General features: G+C 37.0%; 1 protein-coding gene across 1 annotated transcript in view; it reads right to left on the bottom strand.

The window, feature by feature from the left end:
• Positions 1-13716, bottom strand: part of POLN (DNA polymerase nu) — a 121338-nt gene that overhangs the window by 36159 nt on the left and 71463 nt on the right. The window lies entirely within an intron of this gene.

Below are 13716 nucleotides of genomic sequence, written 5' to 3'. Positions count from 1 at the left end.
GCATAGAAGTACTTAGGAGCTTTCATCATAGGCTGCGAATGCATAACTTCTTTACAAATTTTGGTGGTGACAGTCCCTAGTAAATGAAAATCTTTATATTTGAATCTTCATCTTCTCCTTTCTCTTTTTTTCTTTCTTTTTTAAAATCAAATTCATGGCTGGGAAAACTCCTTCTATTTTATTATTAGTTATTTAGCGCCTCACCGGGCTCCACAACAGAGATGCTTCATAAAGAACTGGCATTGGCTGTTTCTTAACTGGCCAGCATAGCTAATTTACTAGCAACAAAGTATCACCCTCTCCAGTTCCCATTCACCCACCAAGTGATGTAAACAGTCCTACAAAAGGGCTGATGGATTTGGCAATTTGCAAATAAAGAGCTAGGACTCTGCAATCATCAGGTATGGCTACCTATGCTTTCTGTTATCCAAATGTATTATTGGACAATTATTGACAATTGACAACACTGAAAGAATATTGATCTTTTGGTTTAAATGCAAGTGCTTTTGGGGACGTCTTGATCATCTACTCATACTCAGAAAAGAACTACCTACTCAAATTGCAACTGGAACTTAAAGATGAATTGCTATCAGAGACAACTGATGTCCTATGTATAACTTATGAAAAAGTCTCCTCGTATCTCCTCATGAGTCTGTTTAAGATGGTTCGATTGCACTTTTCAAACCATCGTGATACTTTGTCATGAAAGATTTGGCTGACAAGCTTTGAGAAAACGGCATATTTCTGTGCATGTTCTCTCACCATTATTATGATACTCAAATACCTAGAAAATTGACATGAGTATAAATTTGTACTTGCTTCGCCCATACGCTCATTTTAGCCAAGGCTGCGCACAATACAATTTGGCACTCTGACTGATGAACAGGCAGATTATGGGTGCAAACAGATTTAGGCAAGTATGGATTTTTCTGAAGAGGAAAAATAAAACTGAATATGTTTTCAAATCTTCCTTTGGCAATAGTTTTTGGTTTTGTAGAAACAGTGTACCTCTGAATGCTATTAATCACTACAAAGAAAAAATGTAATCTCTGCTCGTTTCTAGGCTGAGAGATATAAAGAACTGGATAATCTGATAGATAGTGTTTTCCACCTATAGTGAAGACTATTCTCACTTAAGTCACTTAATGGTAGTTAGAGACTCTTATAATTAGCCTTCACTGTTGTGTCATTTCAAAAAGTCATGACTCTTGAATAAAGTGGGTTGAGATTCCCAAATGCACCTGATTAAGATGATAGAGTGGCAATTGGAACTATCAAATACAGATTTAGGAAACCAGACACCATCAAGGATTTCCTGAAGAAACCTCTGGCAGAAAGTCTGAGGAATTTCCTGAAGGACCTGGCAGAAAACTACGCATATTCTTGAGAAAGCATCTACCCAGAATCACACGGAAAAATGGAATCTGATAAGGGTTCCCTAGAGAACTGTGAATAGATCTTACCAGCGGACCCTTCTGAGCTGGAGAACCAAGGCTTCAGAATACTGAAGTCAGGGAAACAATACTAAATCTAACACTGTTTTCCCAAAATCATTTAATTTGAGCTAGAGGGCTGGAGAAGGCAAGAGAGAGGAGTACAGCAACAGGATTATTTACAGATTTACCTATATCTGAGGCTAGAGACAACTGAGAGCCAACAGGTGTGCAAAGGGTCAGCACGTTAGCTGCTGACCTCTCCAAAAAAGAACTGCAATTGAAAGAATACAGTGGGTTCAGAGCCGGGGAGTTCTGCAGAAGAATATCCATACTGATCAGGTGATGGTACAGGGGAAGCCATTCACCAGCAAAGAGCTGAAAAAGTCCTGTTGGGAACGCCTGAAGTGGTTCTTCAGCCAGGGAGTTCTAGTGTAGTTTTAAGACTAAAAGAAGATACTGGACCAAGATTAAGTGCACAACAAGACAGCGCAGGAATTTTAAGGCTGATTTTGCGTCATACTGAAGTGGCAGACTGGGAAAACAGAAATAGACTGACTGTTGTAATCTTGGTAGGCAGTGTCAGGAGAAGAATACTGTCTTTTGATAGTAAGGAATCACAATAAAGCCTTGTCTAACACAGTTATTAGTGCTGATGTACACACATTGTGTGATCATGGCAATCACAATAGTCACTTAGCATTTCCTAATCTTTAGTTGTTCAAGAAATATATATATTAATAAGAAGCAATTAAAATTTTAGAGCTTGATGTCAAACATTTCTTTTAATGTAAAGCTAAAAAAAAAAAAAAAGGTCAGTGAACACATTCTCATGTATTAGACTGGCGAGCACTTGTCAGAAAGGCATTAAATCTAGCACTCTATATTTGTAAATTTAGATATCACCTTCAAGAATCTGGACTAATAAAAGACGAAATTGCCATATAAGTCACAAGCACTTGAGCAAATAGAAATCATGAATCAAAATTGTTCTTTTTTTTAAAATAATGAAATTTTTTTTTCCTGTTTGTCTTAACAATGATTGGTTTCTACATAGCATGCTTGATTCCTTCTGTAATTCAGAGTGACATCTCTGCAGTTGGAGGTGAAGATTAAGCCTATGAATAATGAAATGACACGGGTGGCTCAATTTCTTATAAATGTAGCTGCTACGTCCTTTTTCCTTCAGGTCATTTCCTTGAGAAATAAATTTATTTTTATGATAATGAACTATTTTGTTATAAAGAGTACTCTAAAGTTCAAATTTTTATCTTACTTTGGGATTCATCATGGAAAAAACCATGATATACAGGAAAATATAGTGTTATCTTCTTGCTTGAATAAGAGATTTTAAAGCTATAATCACTAAGAAAGCTATCCAATGCATGCAAATACACAATACTGAATTGTGGTATGACATAAAATAGATCTCTGATGGAGATGCAGTGTATTAAAATAAACTTGCACCTGAAAAAGGAAGCTGTATGGGCATAAAAAAGCCTTAGCCATCAGGGCTAGACAGTGACATAGAGGCAGACTTCAGCTCACTCAATATTGTATGTATATCTGGAGGAATGGGAAGAATGTTAATGTGTAGGAACATAATAGAAATTGATGCAGAAAAAAAACTCAGGAGAAGAATGAATTTGCCAGAGGTTTTTGTTGGGGAAAATAGCTGTTTCTGAAGTCCCTCCTGAAAAAATATATATATAGCCATTAGTTCTGGCATGAAACACCTATATTTTTCCGTTTCATGACATCCTTCTCATTTCTCTGTCTCTCGGCTAAGCTATCTATCCAAGTTCATAATCAATATTATCATCGTACTCAAATTGCCATCTCCAAATGTGCAATATTTCACCTTTTATGTGCCTGCATTCTTAAATTCCTGTCCATGCCTGCATACTTCTCCCAGTCTATTTCCATAACTCTAATTTGTTTGTCCATTGCTTTCCTTTGTTTAATACTACTTTGCAAGTACTTTGCTTTGTAGTACTTTACTTGATACACATCTATTAGGCAAAATAAAGAACTGACTTCAGTGCTGGCAGACACTTAGCAAGTTCAGGTTAACAGATAACTCATTATTCTTGCAAGGAGTTAGCAGAGCTAAACACCTTGAAAGGACTGTAAGGATAGCAAAAATTTAGTGCAGAAAATTGTTAAAGGACAAATGCAGCCAGAGCAGAGATATCTAAGTTCTTTAAGAGCTAGTTCTGCTAAGAACTGGGCTGTATGCCAAAAAAGGAATACCTGCCTAATTCTTAGCATTAAATAATGGAGAAAAACTTTCTACAGAAACAGTGAGGGATAAGACCAAACTGCTAGGAAGAAACATACACTGTAGATATTATCTTTGACAAGTCATAACTTGACTATTTTCTATAATTTCCCCAAAATCCACTACATGTTTTCATACATTAATGTGTTCGAATGGACATCTCAAAGATTTTCTGCTGCATTAAATCTTATATTTATGAATACTGATTTTCTTTATACCTAAGGAAAACCTGGCAATCGTCTCTGTGATAAAAATAAACTTAACTATCAATTTGAAGAACATGTTTAATAAGGAGTAGCAACTTGGATGGATTTTTTTTAAATCTGTACAGAATATTAAAAAGAATCAATACATGCAAATTTTAGTATTCAGAACTTAGCAGACACAGCACAAAGGAGTTCAACATAAAAAAATCAAAAGGGGACCACGGGTCATAAAATCTGAGTAATGCCAAAATAAAAGTTTGAGAACAGGTAGAAGTGGAAGGAAATCAATCTTAAAAGAATGCGATAAGACAATTCAGCATTTCTGGGAAATATTTTGTGGTGACGGAAGTCCTCTGTTTATGTACAGGAAAAGACAAAACAAACACTTCAAACACAATAACTGGCAGACATGCGTTGCCTTGATCTGCATTACATTACAGCCAAGCTAAGCTCAGTCATAATGGCCATGAAGCTTTTGGCTGCTCTCCTGTATCTGCCAATTAATCCAAGTCCTAGCTGGGAGCTGTCGATGTGGGAAACGAGATGGAGTGCCATTAAATTCATTTTCTACATGGTCATTAATATCAAAAAAATGAGTAAACACAGACTTGCTCATAAGACTGCTCCTTTACAGCTTTTTTTCCTATTATTTCATCAGTGAAGTATATAAATCTGTCATTTTTTAATCACCTGTTGCTATTTAATAGCAGATGAAGGTTGTGTATTTTGTAAGTTTGTGTTTGGAACTTTGTATTGACACATGAAACCGGTGCAGGCAATTCTAAGTAATTAGTGACAACTGCAAGGTTTAGAAAGACTCATTTTCACAACGATATCACCACTGGATTTATCAGGCAGAAGGGAAATCCTGGAAGCTTATTTTTTAAATGATATCAGCATGATTATACTTAAGGCAAGCAGAATATATACCAAAACGTATTTCAGCATCCTAAACACATGAAAAAGCTTGGCTACACAATAATCTAGTGTGTTAATGCACTCTTGTGCATTGGCACAAGAAATGAGTGTTTTTTGAAAGCTGCTATTCCATGATCAATGGAAAACATACACAAGGTCCAGGTAAAAAATCCTCTCAGATGTTTTTAAAGTAGCATGTGAATGACATCTTGGAATAACTCTTACCTGGTTAACTTCAGTTACAATACACATAAAAGGAAGAGGTTGAGAACCAGCCTCCCCCAGGCCACTGGCATTCCAAAGCAGATGACTTCTTTTGCCTCAGGTCTCAGTCAAGAGAGAAGCAATAAGGTATATGCAAGTCTAGATGCTTTTATCATTCACAGTTCTAACGTACAGTTTGATACAGAATGTGAGGTCCAATGAAAAATACTGAAACCACTGCTAAGTGATGCAGGCAAAAAAAAAAAAAAAAAAGGAGGGCAGTAAGTGTGGATTTTATGCCTCCTTGAAACACAGAGTTATTTAGGAACTAGTTATCAGCAGGATGAGACTCCTTCTATATCTAAGAGGCATTTACACAGTTATGCTCTAATCGAAAAGTATGCTCTAAACAAAAAGTACATAGATTGTCTTCCTCATAAGGAGAGAAGGGAGGCATCAGGATGAAAAATGAAACTTGTCTAGATTGCCTAGAAGATTGACAAGGTAAGATATTTTTCCAGAAAAGGGAAGAGGCATCCACAAAGACTAAAATCCTGACTACCATCTTGTCAGAAGGGAAACAGCAGGTGAATGAGTAACAGAGAGGTCTTTCTGATGCAACCTATGTATGTATAGGTTAAGCAGTTTCTTTCTTTTATTTCTCTAGCTATGTCATTTATAAACACTTTTACCTGTTGTCTGATTTAGATGTTATGCTCAATGCTTCTGTTTTCATTATTACTTTAAACTAGTTCGCATTAGTGAGATTTAAGGTTACAGAATAACACAAAGAAACTCCTCACCTCCAATTACAATGAATTCATAAACTGGAGCACTGGGAAACCTTAACAAGTACCTCAGCTCCCCCACATATCCTCCTGTATATCTAAATGGTAACATACTGAGCCCCCATTTCATTTATATTCTACATACCCATCCCCACCCCAGCATCAGCAGAGGCAGAACTGACTTCCAGTGGCTATTTCTGATGTGGGTGAGTCTCTGGCACAGATCATCCGTGTAAATATAGCGGCACATACTTAAACACTAGAGGTGAGAGGGTCATAGCCTCCCCTTCAGGGAGATCTTAAATTTGTATTTTATTTCACTTAGAGGTTCTTATATAAGCTTTCACTTTGGTTAGTTGAGTTCAACGTCTCTGACTGACAGGCTACAGCTCTGTCATCCTTTCCATACCACAGACAGCCCTGCAACACCTGTCACTGTATCTCTTTTCCCCTTAGTATGCACCTACCAGACTGCATTTTAATTTGTTTTATAACCATTTAGCATGAGGAAAAGCTTCACAACCTCTATAAAACTCCCTTCAAGCCTCCAGAAGGGCCTTAGAATTTTAAAAATCCTTTCTGTCCAGCGGTTAAAAATAAAATAATTTCTTTTGCCTCAGTAGCCTTTGTAGTCCACTGTATGAAGATTTATTTCATTATTCCGAGACCTTCTGTAAAAGAGCATGATATCTAGCTTTCGAGTATTTCACAGAAGACAAAGACATGCCTCGCTTTGTAGTTTGCTGTATGGGTCATTTTAAAGCAGCAGGGAACCAGATAAAGAGACTATAACAAGGGCATGTCATAAATTGTACCTATCATCAGTAAGGATTTGTTTGGGAGTCAAGTGATCCATGATCTTTACTAAGATATTTACCTGCATGTTGACCTCCCTGATACGTGACACTGAGGAGATATATTAGATAACATTGATTTTCAGTGCTCTTGGGAGGAAAGGTCGCTTAGAGATTTCTCCTTAAAAAGGCAAAATTCTTGACTTCTGTCAGTTAGAGTAGAAAGTCCTTGACATCAAGACAGGTGCTTGAGAGAGCATGTCCTACCCTGCACCCTGCACCTTTTGTCTCTTCGCTACCGCAGGAGTGAAAAAGGGCTTTCTTCTCACATCTATAGTTTTCTCTTCCCTAGGGAATTACCTGGATAGGTGACATTTATTTCCAGGTCACATGACTGTTGAGGGGATTAATTAACTAGCAGACAATCTTATTTCAGTCTTCGTGTCTATGAACACGGAATAAAAGGATGTTAGGGTAACTAGCTTAAATCTCCAGGTGCCAGTGCGAATGTCAATGGTGATAGGTAGCATCACTGAAAGAACAAGCGTAAATAGATTAAGAAGCCTCCGCAAACTGAAATGATGTAAAAATTTGTCAGAGGACACTTTATGAAATTGCATATCAGGGATCAAACTCAAAGTAATGGTCTTGAAGCATTTTATTCACTTATCACATCTACCTTATCAAGCCTTTCTATAAGAGGCTTCAAACAGTACTGAGGGAACAGGAGCCATTTTGAGAGATGATACTGGTAATTCTAGCAAAGAGTATCAACTAATTACTGGTCCTAGCCTAGTTAAGGGTCTCATAACTTGATGAAGAAACAGACGGACCTTTAGAGAAGCCTATACACAGGAGAGTGACAGTACCAGGAGAAATGACAATTCCAGGAGAAATAATAATAAACAGAAAGAGACAAAGATCTTAATACATAACCAAAAGATGGTAAAACTGCCATCTCATATTTCACAGAACAAAACATGGAGCTAGAATATTGTTACAACAATGTACAGTTTGTTCAGGAAAATAAGCGGGGAAAATGGGAGGACATGTCACACTGGATCAAACTGCACCTACACTGCTCAGAAAAGGAAGGAGATTTGTTGAATTTCTTGGTTAAGACAATGAAAAGAGGAAAAAAAAAATCAGTGGTGATATACATAAGAGAATCTTTAGTAGATAGGTTCCACAGAGAAGGATGAGGTATTCTATATCTCATCTCCTTCAATCTTTACTAAAAACACCTCCTACAGCTTAAATTTCTATTATTCCTATGATTTCATTTAATTGAAGGCAAAAACAAAACAGGAGTTGTAAAAAAAAAAAAAAAAAAAAAGAAAGAAAAAAAAACCCCTACAAGACGTTGGTCTGAAATTAAAACTCCAAAACCCCAGGAGTCTTAACTTCTGCAAAAAGATAGAAGGAAATTTTCCATTAGACCTAGGTCTAGATCAAACAAGAAAGACTCTTCAATTCTCAAAGTCGACAGGATATTACTGTGCTTTCCACAAGCTTTATTTGATTTCTTGGCACTTAATTAGTTTAACTCATAGGCATATTGTATGAAAAACATTCATTATTGCATCAGCAACTGTTTATAAACTGTGCCAAAATGTGCTGTAGCACTTTAAAATATTTTGGATATGGTGTGGATCTATAAAATGGAGAATGTGAAGGTAGGTGTTATCAAGATTTAGCTTGGCCCTGAAGTTAAAGTTAGTTGAGATTAATGAAATAAATTGAAACAGTTTATTAAGCTTTGGTTTGTTTTCATAAAAGGTAGTATTTTATCAAAGTCACTGTAGATGAAAATGACTATTTGCAGAGAACTTTTTAAACTCAGAAAAGCCTTTCCATGAAATTAGCAAAGTCGAATTACTGTCAGATTCTGTCCAGCACCTGGGGACCGTCCAACCTTCTCAAAGCTTTGCATTGGTCGTGGTGGTGAAAACCGTAAAGTTTGATTTAGCATTTATTCTAGAATGCTAAGAAAATATTTAAGTGTGCAACAATAATAAGCTTCCAATCTGGCACAAAAATAAAGCTATTTGGTTAAACTTTTTGTTAACAAACTGGTTTCTTTAAAGTTATTGTTTACTCTTATAACAACAACAGCCATCATGGTTCCTGAAGACTTTATTCCTTCTGCTTTATCTGCTAGTCTAAACAAATGTCACAGCTGCACTTCTCTAAGGGACTGCAAACTACAAGGTGAAATTTCCATAAGCTGCCACACAGACACTCAGTCAGAGTGCAAAGCAAGACAAGTGCTCAATTTCATTAATATCAACTTCTACAAGTGAACTATTAAAACAGATAAAAATTGCTGTGCTGCAAAAGTAGAACAGCTTTGAGGTTCTGAACTCATTAGAGCTTAAACATTTTTTACCCTGAGAAAGCAAACTGAACCTCCCCCCTTTTATACACTGCTTACTGGGGAGCGGAGTGGGGAACAAGGGAGTAGGTGGAGAAAGCAACAGGTAATTAAACTGCATAAACGCTCTTTGAAAAAAAAACATCCTGCAACAATTAAATATCAGAAGCCAAAACCTAGATCTGCCTTCTGTATCTCAACAGAAAAGCTAAAAATAAATAAATAAATAAACTCAGAGCCCTCAGATTTAAAGATTTAAAACTAGAAATTGTCGACAGCAGGAAGATGCGTGACTAAAAAACCCTAATACGAAATTATGACTTTGATTCAGACCCATTTCTAACCATTTTCTCTTATCAATAATGAAAATTAATGAGTTAATAGGGGGAACTCCTCACTGTTGTTGCTTGAGTGTCTAACCCAGAGCTGAAGCCTAGGGCTGGGGTCTTACTTTTGGCCAGGCAAGTCCTTTCCTCCATTCAGAATATTATGCCATGAACCCCTTCCTACTATTTAGCAAAGGTGCCTAAACTGGTTCACTTGTGAAGTTTCTCCTCATTTCCAAAAATAATCATCATGAACAATAAAAATTAAATAAAGAGAGAGACCCTAGTCAACAGTGTAATGGCTTGGGCAATTACCCAGGATACGGATTCAAGTCTTGATTAATAAATATTCTGCTCTTTAGTCATAATGGGACAGCGCCAACAGGACAGACTGTAAAATATTCAACGACCTGATAAGCATGGTGCCCAAAGAAAACATGTAAAATCAGTGTTCACATCCCTGCCATAGACTCATTACCCATGGCTGGATGTTTCCTGTACCAAATCCGGACTAGTTTAATGAACTCAGCTCTCCCAGCGAAGTAATTGTTCTGCAGACTAGGCTGGGAATCCTGCTTTGGCCGTTCTGTGGCTGCAGCTTAAATTAGATTCAAAGGATACTGGTAGCTCTGAAATAATTCCAGTGCTCATGCAGTTTTACATGTTATGCACCTCTCTACAGCACCTGAGGATATCAGCACCAACTGAACGGGGGATTCCAGTGTCTAAAGAGCAAAGAAGGTATCCATGTACCTTTGGGGCTCTGAATGCCCATTCAGAGATTTCAGTATTGTTTCAAAATCCTTTCCTTTTACGTCATTGCTCGACTGCCTATTCTCATACTAGAATTCTAATATCACACTTGTTGAAAAATTTACTGGATCTTCTCTTACAATATAATATAGAATTTGCTAAACAAAGTTATATCAAAGGCAACAAACTGAAAGTGGATCTTTTCTTTATGTTGAATTAAAATTATAGATATGCATAACATTTTTAAGGGGTTGAGTCACCTAACGTAATTCCAAAGACAATAAAAACTATTAAAGTTATTATGAATGCATTTGCAAGATCTCTGACAGCGGCCACGAGTTTTCAAGTGTTTCCTGTCACAATGTTTTGAGGAGTATTATCCGTATTATTTCTTTTATTATGAAAAAATGTAAGTTACTATAATCATTCATTAAAAAATAGGTATGTTTCACAAGTGATGCTTATTGAGAGAGGAATGAAAATCTCAGTCGAGAATTAGTGCTTTAGTCCTGATATTAAATAATGACACTTCTTCAGAACAATGATTTAATCTGTTATCCTTATAGCCATTTAGGTAAAACTAATGAACAGTGATGAACATCACCATTAAAGATACACCAAGCCAAATACCTGTAGGCCAAAAATGGAGACATAAGCTGAGGATATGATTACAGATGTTTTCACAAAGTTTTCAAGTAGAGACTGCCTGATCCCTGAGTGTATTAGGAGGACAGAAAAGGGAAACAGAATCGCAATAGACAGAGAGCATAAGGTTTGTCTTCTATTCCTGCCACAGCAAACTGTTCTCCAACACAACAGGGACGAGTAAAATTAGATAGCACCCTGATTATTTTACACCCTGCAGGTCGCAGCAACTGTGAAGTTATCTCTGCATGCTGCTGGGCTCAAGAAATACACTATTTCACAGAATCTAAAGAACAATAAAAAAACCTACTGTTTTTCTGCAAGGTAGTTTATTTGCAAATAGGAATTAAAGTATAAAATTTTTGTATAAAGTAGGGGATCAGCAGTTAGAGGAAGAACGTAATCCACGATCATGGAATGACTAAGAAGGCAGCAGAAAAGACAAATGCAATTTCAGGATGTACCAAGTGAGTTATTTCCAATAATGGCAGGGATATATTAGTACTGCTGTACAATGTGGTGACATTTTATCTGAGATGCTTAATACAATTTGGTTACCACTTTCAAGAAACATAAATTTGAAACAGATATGCTACCAGAATATTGATTAGAGAAAAAAAAAATGTGAAAGGAGATACGATGTCAATACTAAGAAACTGAACCTGACCAAAAACGTTCTGTAGCACTGAGACTAACCAGAAAACAATGCCCCACATCCATAATATAAAACTCTCGTAACATCCAAACACGGTGCTGCATCGAAAGAGCCTGGTCGAAATAATCCCTGGCAGATGCTAACTCAGGAACCGTGCCCAGGAACTGTTTGAGGAAGTGTTAGTATGCCAGAGCCAGGACCGTGATAGGGACCATTCTAACAATTTACCAATGCAGATATTGATTTCCAGCAGTCAGGAACATTACCTGGCACTAAGTTTGCTAGAATAAAGGTAGCTTCTCAAGTTACAATTTCTTTGCTTCATTCATCATTCTGCTAGCCCATTTTCATGGCTGTTCCAAAATTAACTCATGTTCCTTGACCACAAGACAAACGTACCTGAGACTGTGCTGCGCTGCAGAGATTTTGATAACTAAAGCAGTTTAGTGAAACAGCCAGGCAGTGCCACAGAGGCTCATTTTCCTTGCCAAGAAATACAGATTAACTTTCATGGAATTCCATGTTGTCTAACTAGCTGGTCCTAACAGCAGTTCATTAAGCTATTCTGATTACAAATACCCTAAAACAACTTGTCTTGTTTCCTTAAAGAATGAAGGTTGAGAACACAATTGATTGCCTTCCTGAAGTATTTATACAAAGTAAACACCAGGGGGGAAGAGAGCTAATAAAGCTAATGGGCAATGTTGGCAAGAACATTTTGGGTATGTAAACTGTATGAATAAATATAAGCTAAAAAGTAAAAGGAGATTTCCAGCAGAGGAATGGGGAATTGGACAGTTTTTCAGTAGAATTAACTGGGCTAGAAAAAAAGCAACTAGTTCTAAGCTCAGGCCCCACCAATCTATAAATGGGAGTTTATAGCGTTGTCACCTGCAATGATTTTATGACCAAAAAGGTCCTTCTAGTCTCACACTCCTGCATAAGTCCAGGCCTATTATTATCAAGCACAAAGCACTAAAAGTGTGAGATTGTGCCTTTCTTTTTCCTAGAGTTTCTCTTCTGAATGAGTCTCCATTTCACAGTAACTGCTGTAACCTTGTCAGCATCTTTTGCTACCCTAATGGACTGTACTTACTCTCATAGAAATTCAAATTTCTGCTACAGTACATCATAGCTTTTGCAAATTTCTCTAGAACAATCCTAAGAAATGACTCTAGAAGGATGCCTCTTTATCTTTTCAAGTCTCGCAGTTCTGCAGTGCTACAACGGCAGGATCTGCAAATGGTACAGCCTCACTCACAATTATTTTACCAAATGAGTTATTATTAAACAACAGATCTATAACACAATTAGATTTACTGCCATAGCATTCTTGCCCCTGAACGTGATTTGATTTGGAAGAGTATGTCTTCCCATTATTCAAATTGAATCTGTCTCTGTCCCTGAACTGCATGCACGAAACAAACCCCTGGCCCCTCTCTTTTTTCAGTAATACTCTGAATAAAAAAGAAAGATACAAGATACAAAATTAAACATATTTTGAATGATTATTCAGGATAGAAATGAAACAATAAGATAACAGATAAGTAGGAATAATTCTGCAGTTAAAAATAGTGTAGCAATTTGTTTCTTCAGAATCTATTTCAACAAAAGAAAAATGAGCAGAAGCCATGAAACTAATTAAAAAATGATCACATTATTACAAAATCAGGTCTTCCAATGCTAATGACAGAAAGGTTATATTACCTCTTAGTGAAGCCTCTAGCAGGTAGGACTGAATTCAGGACCTCCAGATTTACAGCAAATCAATACTGGCTAAGTTAAATAGCCAAACTTCAGAGCTGAAACACCGCAACACAATCACGTATTTCTGAATGTCCACTATCCAATAACAGGGATATTCAGGTACACTTGCTTAATGTCACTGCCCTATAACACCTATGAAAGCTTTTCTTCTCTCTCTCTCCAAAAGCAGGATTCTAGAAGTTACCCCAAGTATTTCCGGGTGAAGAGCAGGTATGCTGGTAATTTGTCGCACCACTACAGAACAGTTGCACAGTCTCATATCTCCTCAATGTGACTATGCATTCTTATTTCTGATTAGAAGTATATGACATAGTCTGGGCTACCTATAAAATCCTTAGACACAAATGGAGTCCCTAGATGCTATGTCTCATTACTTAGACAATGAACAAAACAGAGATGGACCTCATCGGGGGAAAGGGAGCTGTGTAACCTTGTGGGTGCAACTTGTAACCATTTGTATGTTAACAGGGACGGGGCGGGGGGGGGAGAGGCTAAAGCTCTTTCCATCTCCTTGGTAGAAGTCCACCTGGACAACATGATCATTTCATTATTCCTTAACCATCTAATAAACA

Source organism: Struthio camelus, chromosome 4 (assembly GCF_040807025.1).
Source record: "Struthio camelus isolate bStrCam1 chromosome 4, bStrCam1.hap1, whole genome shotgun sequence".
NCBI lineage: Eukaryota > Metazoa > Chordata > Aves > Struthioniformes > Struthionidae > Struthio > Struthio camelus.
Note: the sequence above shows the minus strand (reverse complement) of the source record. Positions and strands in the feature narration are given on the sequence as shown.